Source organism: Stylophora pistillata, chromosome 8 (assembly GCF_964205215.1).
Source record: "Stylophora pistillata chromosome 8, jaStyPist1.2, whole genome shotgun sequence".
Taxonomy (NCBI): Eukaryota; Metazoa; Cnidaria; class Anthozoa; order Scleractinia; family Pocilloporidae; genus Stylophora; species Stylophora pistillata.
In genome coordinates this window covers 17497184-17509889 of record NC_142526.1, presented here as the reverse complement: position 1 = coordinate 17509889, position 12706 = coordinate 17497184, and the positions used below count along the sequence as shown (strand labels likewise).

The window sequence follows — 12706 nt, the reverse complement described above, 5'->3', positions numbered from 1 at the left end:
AAACACTAATTTTCAGTGATCCTTTCGTTTTTCTTATTTCCATTTCAAACTGATTTTATATTGCCGCTACACATTCGCACCGGAAGTTCAAAATTTGTCCCACCCAGGTTTGGAATTGTAAACGTAAAACTTGTTTCTGGCGTCCACAAACCGAAGTATGCAAGAATCAAGTATAATCCCCATAAACCTACTTGAACGGGAGAGGTCTCCGAAATTTTTTCTAGCGCGAAAAAAAGCACAAAATATTGAAATAGAATAAACATTATATCTAAGAAAGCACGGTAAAAAATAAATCGTAAGGTCCTGGTATACTTTTTAGGAGATATTTATAGAAGTTTCGATCAGCTCAAGGTATCACTTTCCTAGCATTCATTGAATTAAGTGAGGCCTATTATGTATACATTCTTCGCTGACATTTACCGAGGGTATACAAACATCTGTCAATTAAAATTGACAGATGTTGTAAAATTGAAAAGCAGTCTGGCCTGTCTATTGGAGTGATCACTCTACCCTAAATATATTTCTTTTGGTTGGATGATGTCACAACCCTGACATATTCGAAGTTTCATTTCTGTAATGGTACGAAAATAAATACTCTGCTACAATAAATTTGATCAGTATGGAATCGGGACCTGTTTCCGGTTCATGCCTTGTTAACCAGGCTAATGATTGTTACCGTCGCTCCCTTGGGGGCTTATCATCCAAAAAAGAACGCCGAAATTCCACCAATTTAATTTTCGCTCCCATCGAACTTACGGATGGAGCAAAACAATTCCTTGTGTGTGCGTGTGTGTGTGTGTGTATGTTTTTTTTTTTTTTTTGCAGACTTCTGGATGGCTTTCAGAGCTACAATAGCGGTGTTTCAAGTACATACCTTTAAATCACCAACCGTCTTCAATCAATTTGACCCGATCACGCCAGTTTCTACTTCGGACCATTTAACTTGCACCCCCAAGCGATTAACCCAATCGAACCGGTTTTAACAGTTCCAAACAAACTTCTAAAAATTTCAATGGACACAACTGGGCGTCCATAAACAAGCCAACTGGGACAGTGCCCGACCTTTAAAGAAACATCGTTACGATCTTTTGCCGACCAAAAAAAGATATAAACAAATCGGGTTCGAAATCCCTTTAAAACTCGACAAGCTTGATTGACATAGTTGATTGACGAAGCTCTTTCTATTTGTCGGTTTATATTTATATCCCTCACTTACTTTTTTCAACATGTTCAATCAAATATGCAGCCCTCTCTCCTGCTCTCCAGCCCTTCACCTCAAGTATTTCTGATCACCCGTCAGTTGTATTTCAGTTTCAATGCCAATCAGCTCAATATCTAGGAGCAAGAGAAACTAATCAGCCTCTTTAGATTCTACTGATAGGAGTGGATATGATTAAAGAACCTGGATGCATCTTTTAACTTCCTTTTGTAAAAGCGAGCGGGAACTTGATGGAATCTAGGAATCCCGAAAAAAGCTGAACATAAATTTTGACCAGCCCATGATACTGTACTTGACAGACATCGACCTAAAATCAACCCGTTTTTTCATATTTCGCGTAAGGTGGCTCCTGCAGAATTGTCAATTAGATTCAGTAAAAACGTGCTGCCTTAAGTAATACAATGTGGGGGAGAAAGAAGCGTCTGGGCCCCTGTTGTCGTGACGAGACGTTAACACTTTAAGTTGCACGGGTCGATAATTACCAGGTATACGTGCAATACAGTCGGAGTTGAACTACTCTGGCAACATCTAGAAACTGAAGAAAAGTAGCCTTTACATATCTTCACGCTGTCCCCTAAAACTCTCCTAAGTCTATTGAGCGGAGAATATTATATCAACAATGGTCGAGTTGGTCCGTCTTCAAGAGAGTTTTTTTAGTAATTAGAATTGTTTTTCTGGGATTGGAGACCACAGACATATGGTAATCAAACTTATATCATAGTTGCTGCACAAAGCCGGTCACATCTTGTTACTGAATTCATTGCGTTAGTATCTCGCGCATTGTTAGGATTGCCTTTGGTTAAATTGTTCCGTTAATTTCCCGCGCATTGATGAGATTCTCTTTTGATGAATTGTTACCGATTAGTATCTCGCGCAATGTTAGTATTCCCTTTTGATAGATTGTTACGGTAATATCTCGCGCACTGATGAGATTGTTACCGGTTAGTCATCTCGTGACGAGAATTTAATTAAATTTGATTGATACGTCAGGATCTCATTCCGGCACTGTTAAGATTCTCTTTTAATGGATTGTTACGTTATTTACTATTATCTCCCACATTGTTAGGATTTCCATTTGATGGATTGTTACGTTAGTATCTTGCACACTGTTGGGATTTTCTTTCGATTGATTTTTTCGTTAGCATCTCGCGCACTGTTTATGTAAGTTAGAACTCTCTTTTGATGGATTGTTACGTTAGTGTCTCGCGCAATTTTAGGATTCTCTCTTGATCGATTATTACGTTACTTAGTGTCTCGCGCACCGATGAGATTCTCTTTAAATGAATTGTTACCTGTAAGTATCTCATGACGAGATTCCCTTCGAATGAATCGGGTTTGTCGACATTGTTAAGATTGTCATTAGATCGACTGTTACGTTAGTATCCGTTCGTGCAATTAATATTAAGACTTTTCAGTGATGGTTGTTACGTTTGTTACTCGCACTTTGTTAGGACTGCCTTTTGATGGATTGCTACGTTAGTATCTCGCACAATGTCAGGATTCTCTCATGCTGTATTGTTATGTAGTATCGAGGTCCTTTTCGAAAACCACCTTTTGTGAAAAAGTTTCCTCAATAAAGATCATTGTTATTATTATGTTGGTATCTTGCTATTAGGATCCTCTTTTGATGGGTTATTTCGTTAGTTTCTCGCGCTGTTCTTTGAGGATGGATTGTTACGTTTATGTCTCGCGCACTGTTTTGATTTCCCTTTGATGGTTATTACCTTAGTATCCGTGCAATGTCAGGATTGCCTCTGGGTGGTTGTCACTTTAGTATCTCGTCGCGTTCCGTTAAGATTCTCTGTTGAAAGATTTTTACGTTGGTATCTTGCGCACTGTTAAGATTCTCTTTCGATGGATTGTTACATCAGTACCTTGCGCACTGATGAGATTCTCTTTTGATGAATTGTTGAGCTTGTCAGAGTATCATGCGCTTTTATAAGATTCCCTTTTAATGGATTGTAACGTCTGTATCTCGCACATTGGTAGGATTGCTTTTTGAAGGATTGTTAAGTTACATGCTACGTACATACATTGTGATTTCTAGGCACGAACTTGAAGTACTTCAAGAACAGTGTTCCTCGGTTGTTTATAAGGCAATGCAACTGTAAACTTTGTGGCACTTCTCGAGGTCAACCTTAGCAAGTACTTCGAGAAAACCAGGATGAGGTTTGTGAATACATTTTTCCATCTTTATGTATTTTTCAGGTTGCATTTAGTTAATGTGATAAACAAATCGACCATGCAAGCTTGCTCGGTATTGAGACCTAATGGTGGTTATGAACATTAACCTCTTTCTTCAGTTTTTTTAGTTGTTGTGGTCCTTGACTTCTTCTCATTCCATTAAAACGCAAAAATTGTTGAATATCCAGATTTTTCAAACCTACGGTCAGTGAATAATGCATATACACAATGAAACCCTAGAAGTGCCAAGGGGCACTCAAAGAACCCTTGCTCGTGCACACACAACAAACGGGGTGTGCATATGATACACGCATTAATGAGTCGTGTTCACTTTAGCAGCTCAAGTGTCAGGGTTATTAAATTTTCAACACCTATCTCACCCTTCTGAGAGTTTTGATGGAGCCTTTCCCTCATCAAGAAGCTGTATCCTCAACTTCCTTCTGGAAAAAGGCTGATAGTTTCGAAATAAACTGTTTGGGGCTGCGTCGGTGGGAATAACGAAATAATTCATTCCTAATGGCGAAGGCCTTCTGGCCCTTAAACATTTTTTTGATCAACGTACTCAGTGATAAGGAACCTAAATCTGAAACACTACTACGCTTAGCTGAACTAGTGCTAACACTCAATTGTTTTTCATTCGGAAACAACTTCTTCAAACAAACCAACGGTGTAGCTATGGGCACCAAAATGGGACCTAGCTATGCCAATCTTTTTGTAGGTTTTGTCGAACATCAATTTTTCAGCCAATACAACGGGTCCAAACCTGAACTCTGCGGTCGCTACATCGACGACTGTATCGGCGCTACCTCCTCTACCAGAGAGGAGCTAACTAAATTCATAACCGCAGTCAATTCTTTTCACCCGGCTCTGAAATATACCTGGGAAATTTCTGACAATTCTTTATCCTTTTTAGACATCAAAGTTTCAATTGAAGGTAACGGTTTATGCCCTAGTGTGTATTACAAACTTACAGACTCGCATAATTACTTGTTATATTCGTCTTCGCACCATCTCACGTTAAGAATTCCATTCCTTTTTCTCAGTTTCTAAGACTTCGTCGTTTATGTAGTGATGACTCTGATTTCCACCACAAATCAGAGTCAATGTGCCAGTTTTTCGATAAACGTGGTTACCCTGTTTCTGTCGTTCAAGCGGGTTACCACCGCGCCCAACTTATTGATCGACATTCAGCACTACAAACGTCGCATAAGGAAGATTCCGACCGCATTCCATTCACTCTCACATTTCACCCTCACAACCACTCAGTTAAATCCATCATTCTTAAAAACTTTAAATTACTTCAAAACGATCCAGAGACAAACACTATCTTTTCGCAGCCTCCGCTCATTTCATTCAAACGCTACAAAAACATGGGCAATCTTTTGGTCAGAAGTTCTTTTCAGACTAATGACCAGCAGGGCACTTTTAAATGCGCTCGTGCACGATGCAAAACGTGTCCTTTCATTCACAACACTGATAAAATATCGGGACCTAAACGATCCATTAAGATCACCGATCACTTCACGTGCACCTCCGCCAATGTAATCTATTGCATAACTTGCACTTATTGCAAAAAGATATACATTGGTGAAACAGGGAGAAGACTAGGTGAATAAAGGCTGAAAGTTTCGAAAGAAACTGTTTGGGGCTGCGTCGGTGGGAGTAACGAAATAATTTGGATATATCAACAAAGTTGAAATGGTAAATTGGCCACCGTAATGATTACAAAAGCTGACGTTTCGAGCGTTAGCCCTTCGTCGGAGCGAAGGGCTAACGCTCGAAACGTCAGCTTTTGTAATCATTACGGTGGCCAATTTACCATTTCAACTTTGTTGATATATCCAAATTATTTAGAAGACTAGGTGACTGATTCCGAGAACACCTTCGAGACGTGGAAAGGAATGACAAGGACACATCGAAACCAGTCGCTAGACATTTTAATTTACCTAATCATTCTAAGCAACATATGGCAATCTGCGGTCTTTCCTTACACTTAGGTAGCGCGGAAAGCCGTAAAAATCTTGAACAAAAGCTCATCTTTCAAACCGGCAGTCTAAATCCCACAGGGATCAACGAACGCTTTTCATTCTACTAATTTATTCTTGTTTGTCTCGTTGCCATGTTCCCACCAATAACGTAACTCCATTTTCTGCCTTTAAAAGCACACACAACCCACTATTCCTCTATTCGCTCCGTCGAAGAGCTAACACTCGAAACGTCAGCTTTTGTAATCGTTACGGTGGCCAATTTACCATTTCAACTTTGTTGATATATCCAAATTATTCCTGCTGGAAAATTAGTTTTATCTGTCCCAAACACTCATATAGCATGGTGCCTTACATGATTCCTTCACTCATCGTTCTAGTATTGTTTGGAATTAATTGTTTACCTAGCCAGTTAAACTGAGTCCAAGCCTAGTTACTCTTCATTCAAGCCGGGCTAACATTAAGAAATTCTCAAAGTGCATTGACCAAATTAATTTTGGCACAACCTCTATTGTAACCACTAACTGAATAATAGTGATGAATTTATATATTATTAACGTTTAGTTTATTGTGAAGGTGTAGTCTGATCGTCTGGGTGAGTGTAGTCCTGAGAAGGACTGTTGTCGGTGGTAGTTCATGTAAAATGATCGGTTGGTTTTGCCGTGATGTTATTGGCTGTAAGACTCAAGTGACGTAAGTCGGTCGTGATTGGTCTGTTTCGATCTGTCGGTAAAGTTAGGTCGTTCTTTTTCGGTCGTTTGTGATGTTTATGTCGCGAATGAGTCGTTTGTATGGAGCGGGTAGTTGTTGACATCTGTTTAGGGGAGTCTGTTCGAAGTTAGTAAACCAGCTTTCCAGAGTCAGTCGTTGAAAATAGTCAGTGCTGTGGGTTAGGCATTGCGCAGAGTCCCGGTCAATGTTGTGGTTGGTAAGTCGATGGTGTTCAGCCATGTGATTGCTGACATCACCTTTCCTCGTCGCCCGTCTGTGTTCAGTCAGTCTTGTTGGGAGGTTTCTGCCAGTCTCACCGATGTACGAGGCTTGGCAGTCGGAACAATTGATCTTATAAATCGTTCCTTGTCTGTTCCTCGGTTCGTCTTTGTCTTTAACGTTGGTTAGTAACTGACGTAGTGTGGTGATAGGTTTGTGGGCGGCGCGGATATTGAAGGGTTCAAGCTATTTACTGCGTTTAGTTTATTATTTGTTATTTTGATCAGTCTTCCTTTTACCTTTCATTTGCATTGTCTAAATTACATGATTTAATTGCAATTTATATATTTATTAATATAGATATTTTAAGCTTATCTATTTATTTATGTATCATTAGTATTTATAATTAATAATATTAGGATATATTTTTAGACGTAAATTTATAATAGTGTAAAGTAGATCTAGATAGCAGGTCCACATCAGCAGTAGCTGACGTCTATTCAACCTCAAGTTTACCAAATAAAGGATGTATGTATGTATGTATGTATGTATATATGTGTTTTTTGTTGCAATTATTTTTACTAAGGGTAAAAATATGTAGAGAATGACCTGAAGGGAGACGAAAACTGCTTCAAGTTAGTAGAAGGTTCGAGTTATCGAGGGTTCGAGTTATCGAGGGTTCGAGATATCGAAGGTAACATTGCAGTAAATGTAAGACGGAAATCCAGGGTAAATTGATTTTGGTTCGAGTTAGTGCAAGCTTCGAGTTAGCACGAGGTTCGAGTTATGTCAGTTATCGGGCGAGTTCGACCTTATAATCTATGAAATAATGGAAGATAAGTTATATACTTCATACTGATTAGTAACATCAAGAGACTGTAAATAGTTTGTAATCTCTTGGCAACATGTGATCCTGTTGTTTCAAAAATTTTAGTGTCAGGCAATTTGCTAAAAAAGCAACCACTAGTTTTGATGGAGGGGGTTTAGCCTGGATATGTCAATGGTCTGTGAACATAATACGACAAATACATGCAAGTATACCTGTCCAAGTGACTGACAGGTTAAAATGGAGTCGACTGTCAAGGGTGCAACTAGGAGGGGGGCCCTGGGAGTGCTCGTGATCCCCCCTTTGGTCGAAATGATAATCTGGTGAGTACCCTCTGTTTTACACAGTGTGACCCCCCCCCCCGCCTTTGAAAAATCCTGGCTACGCCCCTGATCTGACTGCACAGAATGCTAGGTCATGTTTAATCATTAAGGCACGGCCTTAATGATCAAATGAGGCACGGAGATTGTTGTTTCTTTCAAATGGGCATGAAATATTTTCACTTGACTCGCGTTTAAACGAATCCCGCTCAGGCTAATCAAACTTCAGCCGAACTGGAGAAAGAAATGATCTTTGATTACTTGAGGGGTTCTCCTGGTTGGGCTACAATTTTACGGATTTGAAATGTGCCTACCTGTCTTTGTTCAGTGGCTAAGTTTATGGATAACAGTTTATGGAGGTGAGTTCGTTTCAATCACAGCACGCCTAACTGAAAGATACAACAAATTACATTAAAAAAGCTTGTTTTGAAATTTTAAGCCAAAAGACATAAAAGTCACTCTCGTAAAGCAGCAGGCTTTTCCGTACTAGGTCTTTTAACGCAAACCAATTCCAAAACTGCCGTAATACCAAAACGCGTTGGTCACGGCATGATGCTATCCCACCAGTCTAAGCGCCGACGAGCTGCAGGTGGAATGAATTAATGAGCGTGCTCAGTGGCAAGATACATAGTAAAAGTAGCAGAAAGATCAAAGAAAGATTCCAGTAGGTGGCAGAGATGGGTATAAAAAGATAAAAGGTAGGATAAAGTTGTATTGTAATAGCCTATAAAACAAATATTATATACAGCAAGAGGTCGGCTGAACTCAAATAATTCGAACCGTTCAATCGACTGTTTATGGTCGGAAGAGACCTTTGTACGTCGATCGAGCTTGGCAGAAATCAAAGGAAAACAAAATACATATGCAGCAAACAAGATAAAAATTTGTTATGAAGTTACCTCAGGAAGCTGTACGTATTACTTTGAGGCTTCGGTTTCCTTACCTCCTTTTGGTGATTACAATTGATTTCTAGCGAAGTTCCTCGCGATGATCTCCGCAAATCCTCGTCACTTTATTTCCTAGATATTGACAACGGCAAAGAAGAGTTATTTTTATCCGATTGCCAAACATTTTGTTCAAGGTTAATGCCACTGGTAAACACACGATGTGTTTCCCCCACATTCTGATTCACGTATCAGTGCAACGCTAAGACGCGAAATTTCAAATTAAAAGCAAAATGAAAATTATAATATTCTACGCCCCGGCGGACATTCAAATTCGTAAATCGAGACGAAAAGCCATTAGAAGTAAAATAGTGACTAATAATAAAACTCGAGAACATCTGCAATTCTTAGAGATGACTCCTTCGATTTCCCTTTAAGGAATATTTGCCTTTTCAATATTTAAGGCAATTGTCAAATTTTAGTGGCCTGAAAAAAGAAAAAAATGAAAAAGAAATTTAACCTTAAATGGAAATTTGGACGAAAATTTGCTTGTAATATGTTAATATACAATTTCAGACGTCACCTGATGTGTGAGACGGGGTGGAAACTAATTTATTTTGTGTTTCGTGTCCTCGATTAATTTTTTAATACACAAGCTTTTTTCTTCGTTTTATTTCTGTATAGAAATAGGATAGGATTTGCAAAAATGGTTTTCTGAAGTTGACGCAGTATCTGAAGTGAAACAGGTCCTTTTCCGACTTGGCCAGCTTTCTAAAAAAAAGTTTCGGTTTCCTGTCTTTCTACAAGAGCCGTTATGACAAATATGGCTGATGAAAAAAAAGAAATGCAACATATATCAAACAAATAAACATGCATTCAAACTACGAGCAAACAAATGTTCCTCGCAGGTGGACTGCAATTTTAACGATTGCAAAAGAGAAGTTTAAAAATTCAGGCTTTGACGGGATTCAAACCATGCCTCTCAGATACAACGAAACCAAACGTTATAGGAGCTGGGAGCGAGACAAAGGCGAAGCTCCATCACATTAAGAAGTGTTATTGTTTTAGCTTAATCTTGGTTCCTGTCCCCTCACCTTAGTTATATTTTACAATTATTCGCCGGCCAAAGGCGAGGTGAATATCGTTGAATAATCCTCCAGACGAAGTCGAGGGGATTATTCGACAATATTCGCCGAACCGGAGGCGAATAATTGTTTTAGTATAATTTCAGAGCTGAACAACAGAGAAATTTCTAAAATCATAACATTTTAGTAACATTTATTAACATTTTATTTCAACATTTTATATAAACCGCGTGGAGCGGTTTATATAGCGTCATATAAGGAACCGCTCGACCAATCAGATTGCTGGAAACTCTTTGCTCAGCTCTGAAATTATACTAAATATACATAGCTGTTTTAAATTTCAACGGTTACTTTTGAAAATGTATGTGGAGCACATTCGAAACGTCAAGTCATAATCAAAATGCGCAAGTTCAATATGTTTGTCACTGCTGTTTGTGTCTTATTTTTGATCAAATTACGATGGCCTAAGAACAAAAGCATAGGACAACTTTTAGTGTGATAACAATGTGACACTCTTGTGTCAGTTAAAATTATTTTGGGTTGCATTGGACATAAAATCCCCAACATCAGTTTGGGAGGATTTAAACTAACCTTCCCTTCAAAAAAGAAAAGAGATCTTAGTTTAGTAATGCTTCAACCGAATCGCGAAGTACAACCTGCCACTGATCTGTACTTTCGGTCGTTGCTCCGCTTTTGAGTTAAATATAGACGACTCGTGAAAGCGGAAGCAGTCAAACCACATGGAAAGTGTCATTCGTCTTCCTGTCGTCTTCTACTTGATTTTAAGACTGAAATGTCTGGTTTTACGTTTTGTTATTCTAACTGGTCACGAAAAGCGTTCTGTAAATTCCAGAAGAATAAAATTATTTACCTAAGCCTCGTGTAAGATATGAACATTTATTAGGCGTTGATTCCACTTTTGGAAGGGTTTTTTTTTTTCCTTGAAAAAACTTGTTTTCGTTTCAAATCGTCAGCAATATAAGTATTTGTATGAAAAGAAGTCGGTCTTTTTCGGAACTTAGATCTTATCGCGTGTTAGTTTCCAGAAAATACTGACATTCTTTGTGAGAAACGACTGCTGAGGTGCGGTTACATAAGGAAAAAAGCGTTTTACACGCTCACGTTGCTTGTTCATGGGCTTGGTTAAGACTATTCATGACGTCAGACATACAATATGTTTCCGTCATCGTTTACCGAGTATCAAAGCAAAATTTATCTTCTTCCCTCTATTAACTCTGGTAAAAGCGACAAAGAAAGTGACGACCTCATTGTTTTTAGAGCCTTTGTTGATACCAATAATGTCGTAACTGAAGGGACACTTTGAAAATAGAATTTATTAAGCTTGGACGCTTAATGAACAGATCCACCACACCTGAAGGCACAAGTACAATTTCAGCATTCTTCCCTAACTAAAGATAGCCATAATTTGTCTGCTCCAATTGGAGCATAAACCGCAAAATAAATGGTCAAGGTATTTATTAACCACGGGTTTCCCGCGGGACTCGCTGTAGCTTTACCGCCTGGTCGATTTTTGCGTTTTATGCCCGGTATTTTCGACAAACGAAATTATACTCGACTTGTTTGAGAAAGTGCTTTGAGCTGTGCACCCATAAATAATTATTGTTTTAAAGTTGTTTTTTCTAGTTTCTAGAATTACTGAATAAACAGGCACGTCTTAATCAGGATATCCCCTGGAGGGAGAGAGAACGAAGAACTTGGAATGCCCGAAAATCCAAACTAGATTATTATGATGTGAAGACGACCAAAATTAAGAAAGATCTCACAATTTGAGACTGCCTATAAAGAGCCAACGTCAAGATCAGCTCTTTGTCATGTTCCGCTGAACTGTGACAGCAAGCCCTAACAAGAACCTTTAGAAGTAAATGACGTATTTGTTCTTAACGGGAAGCCAAGGGGATGGGGGTAGGGTTATCATTTTGATGTCAAAACACACTGATGTCTAAAATGATGCAACGAACACATCTTTTTCTTCCTTTTAATCTTTAACCTCTCTTTTGCTTGTCAATAACTTCTCACTATAATACAGAGCAGAAAACTCAATATAAGCCGGCTCGGACCGAGTTTGAGAATTTTTCTTGCTGCAACTTTTTGCATACGGCTAAGTCTGAAATACCCTCACCGGAAACGCTTTACTCCATCGTGAAGGCACTTCGGATGGCAAGCAGCCTGTACCAATCAAAGCTGGCTCCATAAACATCCCTGCTGTCAAAAACACACAAAAAACCGAAGTCAAACCATTAAATTAGTGAACTTTTATCTCACGTAGCCTAATAAAAATATAGGAGGTCACGTATTTTGCAATAGTTCCCAGTGCGGTATCATTCGACGACAATTCCGTGTCTCCAATTGTCTATTTGTCGATATAGACAAAGTAAGCGGTGCTTTATGAGCGCTGAATTATTTTTTTTGGTTTATCTTCTCTCGTCTTCGCGGGAAAACAATACAACCCAAACATTTCGCTTGGGTTCCCCAAAAGATTGGGGTCAACGACTTTAAGAGAGGGTTTATTTTGGGGTATAATCAAATTTTGGATATGGAACTCAACCTAATAACGCACTGCGATCGTTAAATCTTATAAATTACAATATTCCTGATCACAAGATGTGTTAATCAATGTTCACGGCGTTAGCAGATTGTGTTAGCGCTAGCTATATCAAGGGAGGTAATCTAAGTCAGTCAAGCGTGTTCAAATTTTCCCTTCTAGTAAAGTCAGGAAAGCGACTGAAAGGAAAGCCTTGCTTCCTGTGCATAAAATATATTAGCTGCAACGGTTCAATATAAGAATATCTTCTAGTTAAGTCGAGCTCTTTTGCTTGACTTAAGCTGTATTTTTTTTTTGGTCAGTAATTTGTTTTTGCGAAAGGAATGTTTAGCAAAAATTCCACAGAAATAACGCAGTTCCTGTTTATTTTTTTATCAGTTTTTGATCCATTGTGTAAACACTTCTGACCGTAAATGAATGTCTTGTTTTAAAACGAAAAAGAAGTAAATCTGCACCTTTTCCGTCAAGTTTCCATTTGTATCTTCAAGTTTTAAGCATCGCGCCAATTTTACAAAACATTTCCTACCTAAACCTCTTCCCCGACAGAGAACATATGTCACGCCATACGCTAGTGACGTCTGTGGTGTGACATTTATCTTTTGTACCGAATCTAAACACCAACGACAGCCAATCATTTCAACAGAAATTAATAAAGACTGTCAACGATGTCGCTTCTGATGGGTTAATTATTGGCGTCAGCAGCGTTAGTG

At 38.8% G+C, this 12706-nt stretch overlaps 1 long non-coding RNA gene across 1 annotated transcript; it reads right to left on the bottom strand.

The window, feature by feature from the left end:
• Positions 1-2562: 2562 nt before the first annotated feature.
• On the bottom strand, positions 2563-12627 carry LOC111329385 (uncharacterized). The gene is made up of 3 exons (XR_015990685.1): positions 11574-12627; positions 8408-8483; positions 2563-7853 (listed from the first exon to the last, which is right to left on the bottom strand). It is a non-coding gene; the product is annotated as an uncharacterized LOC111329385 (long non-coding RNA).
• Positions 12628-12706: the final 79 nt, after the last annotated feature.